Here is a 12,989-nt window from a genome sequence, read left to right as displayed (position 1 = left end):
GGTCTGTCCCTTTATAGTATATTCTCGGCACAGCAGCTTTTGAGTTTATATGGCTTTCATAATAAAGCTTTCTATCTATCCATCTATCATCTATCTATCTATCATCTATCTATCTATCTATCTATCTATCTATCTATCTATCTATATCTATCTTCTATCACATATTTGTGTGTACTGCAGGCTTTTTTGAGAATAAGAATAAAATTGAGCTTGTTAAAATACAAGAGTGGAAAAAAGGAAATGAAAGATTGATGGTAGTAATCAAATAAATTCTGTAATTCACAATCTTAGCAATATGAATGTATTTGAGGATGTAGCTTTAGTAAACAGCATCTGAATTTTAACAATTATCCTGTATTTGATGTCAGAGTCCTCTATTCTACTTCCTCAGTAAGCCAAATACTTTCTCTTACTATGTTTCTTATCTCACATTTTGTTGATAGTCTCTTTCAGATATTTTATTATGTTGGTTGTTATCAGATTTAACTATGAGTATATACTGAAAAAGATTGAAATGTACAAAGTCAAATTTCTTTGTTCTAATGCTTCTCTTGTTAGTTCTGAAACAGTGAGATTTTTTTCAGTTGCTAGTACAATAGAACTTAATGATGCATTGCAGCTAATTAGAGAAGAACCTTCGCCCTAATTACTGACATTTCCTTTTATCATTTCCACAAATTTAGTTTCATAGATTTTTTGAATTCAGCTTTACCCCACAAGCAAATTAATCACTGTGATGTAATTCAGTCTTACCTTGCCTTATGTGAATAATGCTTTCTTTAATACAAATTGTGGCATTAAAGTCAGGACTGACATGAAGATTGTAGCATTTCTATCAGGAAAGTTTGCCTTAGGCAAGATTTTCTATATGGAACAGTACCGAGATTAATTTTATTTAGTTGAAAGTATTTTATTGACTACTAATTGCTCTATAGTTGCTTTAGATTCTTTTCAAATTTAATAACCAAAATCTGTCCTCTGGGCTTTGCTGCTCATAACATCCTGTGCACTTAAAAGACTGAGAAATGGGTAGAATGATTGAGGATTTAAAAAGGAAAAAGGAGATTATGGGAAAAAAATAGAAAGGATGATGAAGCTTAAAACCTTGTCATTTTTTATTTTTCACTGTCTCACTTTTTTTTCTAACATGTAATTTGAAAAAATCAGTAGAAAAAAGCTCTTTGGTCTTCATTTCTTGTTTCATGTGTTTTGTAATAAGCATAAAGTCTCAGTAGGAAGATGTCATTATATGAAAAGTTCTGGCAGAAATATGCAAAACATTCAGGCAGAAATACACCTTTAGAATTTAAACAAATTGAGATTTGAATATTTTAAAATCTTAGATTATTTTTTTAACCAAATCTATCAAAGAAGTACTCCACTTCTTCCAAATATGGTAGGCAATATATTTTGTTTCTCCTATAAGTTAAAGTAACTTCCTTTTAGCCAATTTACTTTTATCTTTTTTTTAATTGAGAAAAGCATGTCTAAATATTTTTCTTTGTATTCCTAAATGTGAAAAACAGGGATGACATTTTCATACCTGGCCTCATTTTCTTGGTTCAATATCTGAATAATTCAAGAGGTTCCTATGGCGATGTACAACAGAACCTAGGAGTGAAGGCACCAGCCTTCCAAGAAAAACTCTACAGACAAATGTACTATGTTAAATAGCTCATGTAAAGATATACATGTGAATATAGTAAAATGAAACTGAATTGGTCTTAACATGCATTAAAAGCACTCTTGTCTTTGGATCAAGAGAGGTAAGAATCATTCCAGTCCATGTTAATCAGATCATACATAAAATATTGTGTTATAATTCTAGCTGGATATTTTCATTTTTATTTTTATTTTTTTATTTTTTTAAAGATTTTATTTATTTATTTGACAGAGAGAGACACAGCGAGAGAGGGAACACAAGCAGGGGGAGTGGGAGAGGGAGAAGCAGGCTCCCCGCTGAGCTGGGAGCCCGATGCGGGGCTCGATCCCAGGACCCTGGGATCATGACCTGAGCCGAAGGCAGACGCTTAACGACTGAGCCACCCAGGCGCCCCATAGCTGGATATTTTTAAAGAAATACTATCAAATGACAGCACACTTACCAGAAAATATCCATGATGGCATGAAGTTCTGGGAATCTTGTTATATGGTGGATAATTAAAGGAAACATGAATATTTAGTTTGGCTAATTGAAGACCTGGGGAGAGATATGACAGGTGACTTTAAGTATTTTAAAATGCAGTGATCTAACTGTTTCAGGAGAAAATTAACTCCCTGCGAGTAAAGGATACAGGCCGAATGTAGTACAAAATGAACTTGCACGTCCTGACACTAATTTAGTAGTATTAAAGATATTATATGATAATTGTGTCTGAATGATTTGGAGTACTAGTATGTATCATATCTTATTTCAAATTCAGACACACATTCAAGATATTCTATATAAAAATTATAGAGTAAGATTCTATGGTGAGTCAGTAATTATTTCTCAACAATTTTTTATTACTACATCTATGTACTGTAGTTTTACAAATGGAACTAATTTTTAAAAAATTCTGAGGAACACAGAATCTCTGATGGGGCTAAGCTAGGCCATGCCCAGGAGACAAATGGCATATTTTTTCTGTGGTTGTTTAGTAACCTGTTTATTGAGCAAAAGAGACTGCTTAGTCTATCCTTGTAAGGGACTACTCTTCAGCCTGGAGAAGCATCATGCCCTGAGTTCCTGAGAACTCTGAGCTTCCTACCTGTGTAGAAACGTGGTAAGGGAATTTAAATATTATCATGGCCATGTGTGTGGCTCATTCGTTACCCACTGAAATAGTTTGAAGCATTCAGAGTCATTATGGACATTCCTCTGTCCTAGCTGACCTTATAGGCTTTCTCTGAAAATGTAGACTTTTATCTGAAACTTCAATTTTATTTTTCCTTCCATGTATCAGAAATTAAAATAATACTCAAGGGTTTATGAGAAACATTACAAGTTAAGGAAAACTTTAAATATTTTCTGAAATTTTTAATATTTTTCATATTAAAATTTAATATTTTCTCTGATATTTCAGAACATTCAAGTGTATATGTAGTTTGTCATGGCTTTTGGCATAGTTCAGGAATGCTCCAATGCAAGATTTATATTACTGTTAGCTGATATAATTATTAGTAAACTTTCTGTGTGGTAATAGGCAGTATTATTTTGCTCTGGTAATGATAGGGAGGCATTGTGTGACTAAAATAAGCCCTGAGTGACCCAAATCTCTCTCCAGGAATGTTAAGTGTATTCTTTTATTTATAATTTTTTTTTAGAGAGGGAGAGGGAGAGAGAATCTTAAGCAGGCTCCATGCCCAGTGCAGAGCTGGACTTGGGGCTCGATCTCTACACCCGTGAGATCATGACCTGAGCCAAAATCGAGTCAAACGCTTAACCACCTGAGCCCCTCAGGTGCCCCATAAGTGTAATCTTTTTATGTACCATGCTGAAATTACTTCAGTGCAGTAGTGTGGGCGGGCTTGTATTTCATTTTCTTACCAATCTGCCACTAGTCTCTGAGGAAGGGACTAAGAAATCATTTGATATCTATAGTCTAGGAATGAGAAGAAGGACTTGCTTATTTAGGGCAATGGATGACTTGTGCAATAGCATGGCTTTATATAGACCAGGAGACTGGGTTTCATTCTTCTGTGTTCACATCTGTGTTGGCAATGCAAACACCCACCTTACTTATTTGACAGGAAGATGAAAAGTACCCATGTAGTGCCTGCATAAGAGAAACAATAATAAGTGCTAACAAGTAATTTAGTCTGTGGCGGTTATAATTTATTTCTTCCTTTACCAGTTATAAATTATGAGAACTTGGTCATGCCTGGCACCATTTTTAATCTTAGTCTTCAATCTTAGTATTCAGTGCGTCCTGTCATCTTTAAATATAGATGAAAATAGAACCTCAATTGTAGAGTAATTTGGATGAATAAAATATTTCTATATACATACACACTGAACACAAAAATGCACAAACATATTTTAGACTTAGGGGAAAAATTAAATCGTGAACGAATCCACATGCTGCAGACAGTGTTATGATAGGAGTAGGTGTGTGTATTTGTTCTGAGCTGCCTTGATTGATCTGTTTCCAGAATCACACTAGAGTAAATCTTCAGAAATGTCTACTGAGAAACCTATTTTTGAATGAGATTATAGTATTTCCTACAAATTTTGCAGTTTACTAGACAAAGGTAGAATTATGCAGATGGTTGGATTTTATAAATGGAACTTAAAAAAAAAAAGATGTCTCCATTCCTGTGATTTCTGTTGTTATTATTTGACTGTGTTTGTTATATTAGAGTCTTCTTCCAGGGCTCTGTGGCTTTCTAGTCCTTAGCCACTTTCCCATCTCTTTTCTGGTTCTTATGATAATGCCTAAAAGATGCCTGTATTTTGGCTCACGCTGATTGTTTTTTTTTTTTTTTTTTTTAAGATTTTATTCATTTATTTGACAGAGAGAGAGATAGCAAGAGCAGGAACACAAGCAGGGGGAGTGGGAGAGGGAGAAGCAGGCTTCCCGCGGAGCAGGGAGCCCGATGCGGGGCTCGATCCCAGGACTCTGGGATCATGACCTGAGCTGAAGGCAGACGCTTAACGACTGAGCCACCCAGGCGCCCCACGCTGATTGTTTTTTTAATTTTGGATTCGTTTATAGTTTTGGAAGTACTGAAAAGCCACTTTTAGCTCCTTTACTGGTAGTACCAAATACCCATAGGCATCTCTGTCTGGCACAGCAGAAGGCAGCAAGAGGGTGGAGAAAATAAATACGTGAAAAGAAAAAGAAAAATTGTTATGTAAGAAAGAGATTCCTCTAGTTGTTCACTGCCAATTGCCTGAAATGCTACTTCACTCCCTCCTCCTGGGCATGGTCCTGGAGTCAAGGAGAGGAAAACACAGCTATGCAATCCGGTGCCTTTCTCTCGGGTTTTGCTTTTTATGAGTCTTGACCTGTCTTGAGACTGAGACCTTCCGGCATTCTCTTCTTTTGTCACATTAGCATTCTTCCTGATTTCTTTATATCTGGGATTTTCTTGAGGAAGTCTTCACTTCCCTCATTTCTCCTGGGGTATCTCTGAGATACAGAAGACATCCATTAAAGAAGGATCTATGTTATGGTAGAATTTGCAAATAGGAAAATAGCCATCCTCTAAAATTTACATCCACATCAAACAGAACCATAGTTTTGTAGGATATTGTAGTAATTGCTATGGAGTGGAAAATAAAGATAAACACAGTCCATGCTCTTGTGATGTTCGGCGTCTGATGGGGGAGGGAAGACTTAAAAAACCACAGAGATAAACATAGGATTCCAAATCGTGATGATCCTTGAAATACAATATAGGGAGCTATGTAAAATTTTTAAAGGAGAGGGGGATGAATCTAATTCAGGTTGGAAGGATGTGGGTCAAAGAAGGTGATAGAGAAAGCAATAGAATTTGGACATAAAAGCTTGTTAGAAACTGAAATTCTTCACAGATTTTATAATAAAACACAAGTTACCTATGTGCTAATCATCGTTACTGATTTGAAGTTGGAAAAGAATAGAAAGAAGAAAAAGCAAAGATCCAGTTAGTCCATTAAGTCCTAATAAATTATTAATTAACCAACATTAATTAACTGCACATGGCTTGTACATTCCATGTGCCATAGAATAACTTAAACTGATCTTTCACATTGGTTAAAAATCTTACTCTAAAACCAATAACAACACATAAATTATCAATTTAAGTACTGACCTCATTGGTACCCTGATCATGTTTAAATTAACCAACACATATCTGTTTAGAACTGGGTCTGCTGCCTTTGTGGGCAAGTGTCAGAGAATAATACATTCATGATCCGAGTATAGCTTTATGCATTCTGTTACCACTTCTACCAAGGATGAATAAATGTTAGAAGAATATTTTGTAACTATCTTGTCTATAAAAGGTTTATTTTACATAAATGTTTTGTACATAGGTACATATAAATATTATGTAAATATAAAATGCTTATAATACATAACTGTTATGTAAAATTAGAAATAAGAGCTAGAAAAGAAGAAAATATAATAAATAATCCATAATCCCACTACTCATAGAAATATGGCTTGCCACATGTGTTCTGTGTGATTTTGTGAACATATATTTATATTATAAATATATGCTACAAAAACATTTGTATTCTATTTAACAGTTATAGTATATATTTTTAACCTCCTGTTATTGGATATTTAAGATGTCTAATAATTATATTAAGATAAACACTGAGAATGGGGTTTGGCAAATCAAAGAGTATGTAAATTTTATTGTTTATATTACTTTTATAGTATTGTTGTCTGTTTCCTTTGCTGTGCAGAAGCTTTTTATCTTGATGAAGTCCCAAAAGTTCATTTTCGCTTTTGTTTCCCTTGCCTTTGGAGACATGTCTTGAAAGAAGTTGCTGTGGCCAGTGTCAAAGAGGTTACTGCCTATGTTCTCCTCTAGGATTTTGATGGATTCCTGTCTCAAATTGAGGTCTTTCATCCATTTAGAGTTTATCTTTGTGTATGGTGTTAGAGAATGGTCGAGTTTCATTCTTCTGCATGTGGCTGTCCAATTTTTCCAGCACCATTTGTTGAAGAAACTGTCTTTTATCCATTGGCTTTCCTGCTTTGTCAAAGATTAGTTGACCATAGAGTTCAGGATCCATATCTGGGCACTCTGTTCTGTTCCATTGATCTATTTGTCTGTTTTTGTGCCAGTACCATGCTGTCTGGTGATCAGAGCTTTGTAATATAGCTTGAAATCAGGCAACGTGAAGCCCCCAGCTTTGTTTTTCTTTTTCAACATTTCCTTGGCGATTCAGGGTCTTTTAGTTTATTTCTTCTAAAAGATCAAATGAGCTATAACCAACATAGGTTTATATGTGTCCTTTTTCAGAATAACATTGTTAATATTGGGCATCAATCTTTTAATTTTTGTGAGTTGAATAGGGCAACAGTTTTAGTGTGTTTAATTTCTACTCTTTCCAACACATTCAATACTATAATTATTTCCATTTGCTACATTTACTACTACAGAAATAGTCTATAAGAGATGAAATGACTTATTTTAGGTCACATATGATGAAATTAGGTTTGGGTTAGGTCTGTATCACAGAGGTAATGCTCTCAGGCATTCTGTTCCCTTGTTGCATATTATTATCAACTAATGTGTTACATATTAGTGACAAGTATCTCCTTATCACACCTGAATTTTTCCTGGTTTTTTTTTTTTTGCAAGTGTTTATTTTTCAAATAGTTTCCTTGCTCTTCCAACTTCTCATTTTCCTATATCGCCAAAATGAATCCCATTAGCATTTGATTAGAATTGCATTATTATAATGTCAGAGTTAAACCATACCGCAGAGACCATCTGAAAACTTGGGCAGGTCGGTCAGGATGAGGTAGAGTGGGCTCAGGAGAAGTAATTATAGAGCTTGGACATAGCTCTTCCAGTGCAAAGTTGGAAGTTCCACTCCTAGAAGGATTCCACAGTTTGGGTACAAACTGGAGGTGGGGGGGCGGGGGTTACGATGGACAAAATGCTAGACTAGTCACATTCCAGCTGGATGATCAATCACTTAAACTCACTCAGATTCAGGATATATCTTCTTTCATGATATTTCCATTTCTAAGATTAAAATTTAAACATATATCTGAGAAGTGTTTGTGAGAAATATTAGTAGTTTCCTTTTCACACCCAGGAAAAATCAGAAGGCAGTCTAAATTAAATAGTATAATATTGTAACCCTGTATCAAACTTTGTCTTGGGACATTGAATGAGAAAGTAATGGGAAGCAGCCTTCTTAGGGGAAACTAGTCACCCTTAGCAGAGAAATAACCCATCCCAGCCACCAAGTCACACCCAGTGGTTTCAGTTTAGATTCCTCTTGCCTAGGGCACAATTTAAAATGCCAGTACATCCAAAGAGACTTTCCCCATTTAATTTGACAGTTAGTACTTGGCTTTAGAGTGTATAGTAAAGCAGTAAAATCAATGGTCACGTAATTTTACATGTGTTTAATGATTCATATACTTCAATAAATCACAGAGCACAATATGATTAGAAGCAATTCATTTATTCAACCATTCTCAGGACAGTTGAGAACCATCCTTCCATATGGTAAGAAAATAAACAAAACCCAAACCCTAAATCCTCTTTATTGTTAACGGTAACACTTCATTATCATTTTAATTTTCTGTTAGAAGGACTTTGATTTAATAATGGTTTATTAGCTTTGTAATACAATTTTGTATGGTTAGAGGAGGTAAAATTCTCTGTGCTGAGAGCTGAAGCCTGACAAGAAGTTTCATCAAGAATTCATAAGTATTGGGACACCTGGGTGGCTCAGTCGATTAAGCGTCTGCCTTCAGCTCAGATCATGATCCCAGGGTCCTGGGTTCGAGTTCCTCATTGGGATCTTTGCTCAACAGGGAGCCTGCTTCTCCCTCTGCCCGCCGCTCCCCCTGCTTGTGCTCTCTCTCTGACAACTAAATAAAATCTTTAAGAGAAATTCATAAGTATTTAGGTAAATATTGATGTATAGGTTGATGTTTAATTTAAAGATCTGTTTCCTGTTCCAATTTTTTTTTAAAGATTTATTTCTTTATTTGAGAGAGAGGGAGCAAGTGAGTGGGAGGTAGGGGTGGAGGGAGAGAGAATCTTAAGCAGACACCCTGCTGAGTGTGGAGCCTGCCATGGGGCTCAGTCTCATGACCCTGAGCCAAAACCAAGAATCAGAGGTTTAACCAACTGTGCCACCCAGGTACCCAATTTTCTGTTCCAGTCTTGAATAATAAATGTTGATTAAGCCTCTATTTAGATTCAAGACATTGTTCTAGCCTCTGCAATGCAATAGTGAGTGAGACGGTCCTGCCACTTTGGACTTGCATTATAGCAGGACTGATCAAATCAATTTCTGCTTTCTTTGACCTACTGATACTATTTTATGGTTACACCAAGAAGTACTTGACTTCAGGGCCTGGAACACCTGGAAGAATGCAAACCAAGAACCAGAAGTAATGGTTCATGTAATGGCATTTGGTGCATATAATGGCAGAGAAAATGTTTGATTCTGATTCCTAGGGTTCTGACTCCAAAGCCAATGTTCTTTGCCCTACATCACTCACTTAACCCATACCTACTGTGTTCCACATGCTACACCATGCTCTGGAGATGAAGCTGTGAGCAAGATAGGCAGGGTCTTTGACTTATGAAACTTACAGTTTAGTGGGGGAGACAGAGAAGAATAATTAGATGAACAATTAATATTTTCCAATTCCCTAATAAAGATTTAAATGAAGTGTTAGCATTAAGGTAAAAAACATATATATATATTTGTGTGTATATATATATTTGTATATATATATTTGTGTGTGTGTGTGTGTATATATATATATATATATATATATATTTTTTTTTTTTTTTTTTTTTTTGGTAACTTTGGTTTTCTTCCTTAACATAGAAAAGTATGGTTCTCCCCTGCACTAAGAATGGTGGAGTAAATGCACTATTCCTAAATATGCCGTACTCTGTGATGCATTGAAGTCTGAGTTTTTATAAACATATTACAATTATGTGATCTTTGATTGTTACTTTGTAATAATAATAGCCAGATAATAACATGATTGTGACAATTCTTGCTTCTGTTTTTATTAATCAGTAAGAGGTATATAATTTCACTAAACTGAATTGGTGTAATTGCAATCAGGAACAATGAAACTTGGAATTTTAATGAGCTTATGCTACCTAACTTGGTATGAATATTGGATTAATGTTAGGGTTTTCCAATACTGAAAAAAAATGTTCTCGTGCTCTTACTGCTTTTGGGGTTGGGAAAAGCTGCTTTCATTTGTACAGGCGTTTAGTATACAACATTTCAAAAATATATACAATTTTACTTTCTTAAATTCTCTTTAAGAACCTAAGTTTCCTTAAGAATTTAATATTTTAGGAGCACCTGAGTGGCTCAGTCGGTTAAACGTCTGACTCTTGGTTTTGGCTCAGGTCATGATCTCAGGGTCATGATCTCAGGGTTGTGAGATCGAGCCCCACATCGGGCTCTGTGCTCACTGGGGAGTCTGCTTGAAAGTCTCTCCCCCTCTCTCTCTGCACTCGCCCTCCCCATGTTCTTTCTCTCTCTCAAATAAATAAATACATCTTAAAAAAATCCTAATATTTTAACGAACAGATTTCAGAAGGCCATCAAACTTACTACTTACTTAAGACACATATACAACAAAAATGCCTGTTTCTATAGTCTAAGTTTGGTGGATACCAGAGCTAATATTTATCTTTAATTGGTTTTAAGAAAGTTCTTCAACTGAAATCTTTCTACACACGCACAGAAAGAGAATTTCATTTATTTAGCTTTTTGAGGGCTATTGTAAAAGTTTGAAAAATCAGACAAAATAAAACAAAACAAAATAAACAAACAGACAAAACCCCCCCAACAGCCTGATTTTCTTTCTTCACACTTCATTTTCAAAGTATTTTATAGGATATTTAAGAAGAGTTGAGAGATAAACCCAAATATTAATGTTATGACTTTTCCTTTCTAATTAATGAAACATGTGACATGAGATTATCACTTAATCTTAATATTCCTCCTGTCTCTATTGGCAATGGTGCATAAGAATGTTAGCAGTGGGCACCTGGGTGGCTCAGTCGTTAAGCATCTGCTTTCGGCTCAGGTCATGATCCCAGGGTCCTGGGATCGAGCCCTGCATCGGGCTCCTTGCTCCGCGGGAAGCCTGCTTCTCCCTCTCCCACTCCCCCTGCTTGTGTTCCTTCTCTCACTGTGTCTCTCTCTGTCAAATAAATAAATAAAAATCTTAAAAAAAAAAAAAAAGAATGTTAGCGGCAAAGCATGAGCTGGTTCACAGAAGTAAATTTTCCAGTTGACTGAGACTTGTTCTTTCCTGCAGTTATTTAAGGGTCTTGAAAAAAAAAAAGCCTTTCAAATGTTAGTATTGTCCTAAATGTTTATATAAAAATATTACATATTATATAAATTAGGACAATATTTTGGTCATAAAGGAACACTACACCTCCTCATGGATTTAGCCGTGTGTTCGTTTCGTCCCGTAATTCCAATTCCCATAACAGAGAAGGACAGTTTGGTCGTTACGATTTTATGGATAACCTCTTAAAATAGTTATACCAAACACAACTTACCCTTATGTTTGTTCATAGTTGTATTGACTTTCACACAAAATTATAGACTTCACATAAATTAAAATTGGTATAAAACAAGACAGCACATTGACCTACATAAACACACACACGGAGGTAAAGGATTAAGCACAATAGAGGTGGCTGGCCACCTGGCCTGTCATTGTTACTGACGCTGGTCATATTGAGCTTTTGGTTTTCCTGGCAGCTGAATTAAAAGATAAATGTTTTTGTCTAATAAAGGAAGCAAGTACATTTGTCTAAGGAGTTACATGTTTTCTTCCGGCATTGAATCCAAAAAGAACTTTGCCATGTGAGACTTTTGGTTTGCAAGCAATAAAGCATATTGATCAAGATCAGGGCTCCACCAACTTTTTGTATAAAGAACCAGATAGGACATAGTTTAGACTTTGTGGGCCATATGGTCTTTGTCTCAGCTACGTCACTTTGCCATTGTAGTGTGAAAAGAGTGATAGACAATAAGAAGTAAATAAATGAATATTTCTGTGTTCCAGTAAAACCTTGTTTGTGGACACATTAATTTGAATTTCACATATTTTCAAATGTGATGAAATATATTTTTCTTTTGATTTTGTTCAGCCATTTAAAAATGTAAAAACCGTTCTTTGCTCAGTGACTGTACAAATACAGTTAGTGGGCCAGATTTGGCCTTCAAGTTGTAGTTTGCCGACCTCTGCTTAAGATTATTGGATGTCTAGTCAGACTGTCAGATTTCTGTTCTATTCAGACTTGCAGCATCTCCACCCCTAAAATTCTTAGGCACCTTCCCTGATTTAGCTTTCATCACAGAACTTATCATAACCTGAAGTATTATATATGTATATATTATATACATAGTTCACTTCTTTGTTAAAGAATTAGAATAGTTCTTAGAATGATTAGAATAAACATTTCATGCAGGCAGGCAATTTTGCCTCTTTTTTCACTGCTAAATAATTAGCATCTAGATAGTGAATGGTACATGGTGGATGCTCAATAAATCTTTATTTTATCAATGGATATAATTCTGGGATCACAAGGGCATATGCATTTGGAAAACATTAGTATATGAAAGACCATCAACACCTAGCTGTGATCACTCAAAATGACATTATGGCTAAGGAAGACAAAAGAGTATAAGATCAAGCTTTGAGAAACTCCTACAGTTAGACATCAAGCAGATGAGAAAGGACTAGAAAGAACATGGAGCAGTAGCTGGTGATATCAGATGAAAAGTGGAAATATTTGATTTTATGTAAGCCAAGAGAGAAAATGAACAACTATCTTGAAGTCTTCTAAAAGACACATAAAATGTGAAACATTCCATTTGTATTTTGCAACATGGAGTTTATTGGTGGACTTAATAAAAACAGATTTACTAGAATAGTGGAGACAGATGCAACATTGGAGTGAGGAAGAATAATGTGTAATAATTAAGACAGGATGATTTTGGCATAGGGACAGTCAAATTGACATATGGTAATAGCATAAGATAGTGAGCTTAAAAATTGCCCCAAACATATGGGGAGATTTTATATGGGGAGATTTTATGTGTCAGAGACAGGCAAATGCAGATCTGTGGGAAAGATGAGACCATTCAATAATTATGTCATTGGGATTAATGGTTACCCATATGGGGAAAAAATATTCAGTTTAATCTCTCCACACCATGGCAATCAATTCTGGGCTTTAAAGATTTAAATATTAAAAACTGTCATTTTTTACATAAGTAGGAAAAAATCCTAAAATTCATATGGAACCACAAAGGACCT

Source organism: Mirounga angustirostris, unplaced genomic scaffold (assembly GCF_029215605.1).
Source record: "Mirounga angustirostris isolate CCGP_5_RB_7025 unplaced genomic scaffold, mMirAng1.0.hap1 SCAF_9, whole genome shotgun sequence".
NCBI classification, from domain to species: Eukaryota; Metazoa; Chordata; class Mammalia; order Carnivora; family Phocidae; genus Mirounga; species Mirounga angustirostris.
This window is presented reverse-complemented; position numbering follows the sequence as displayed.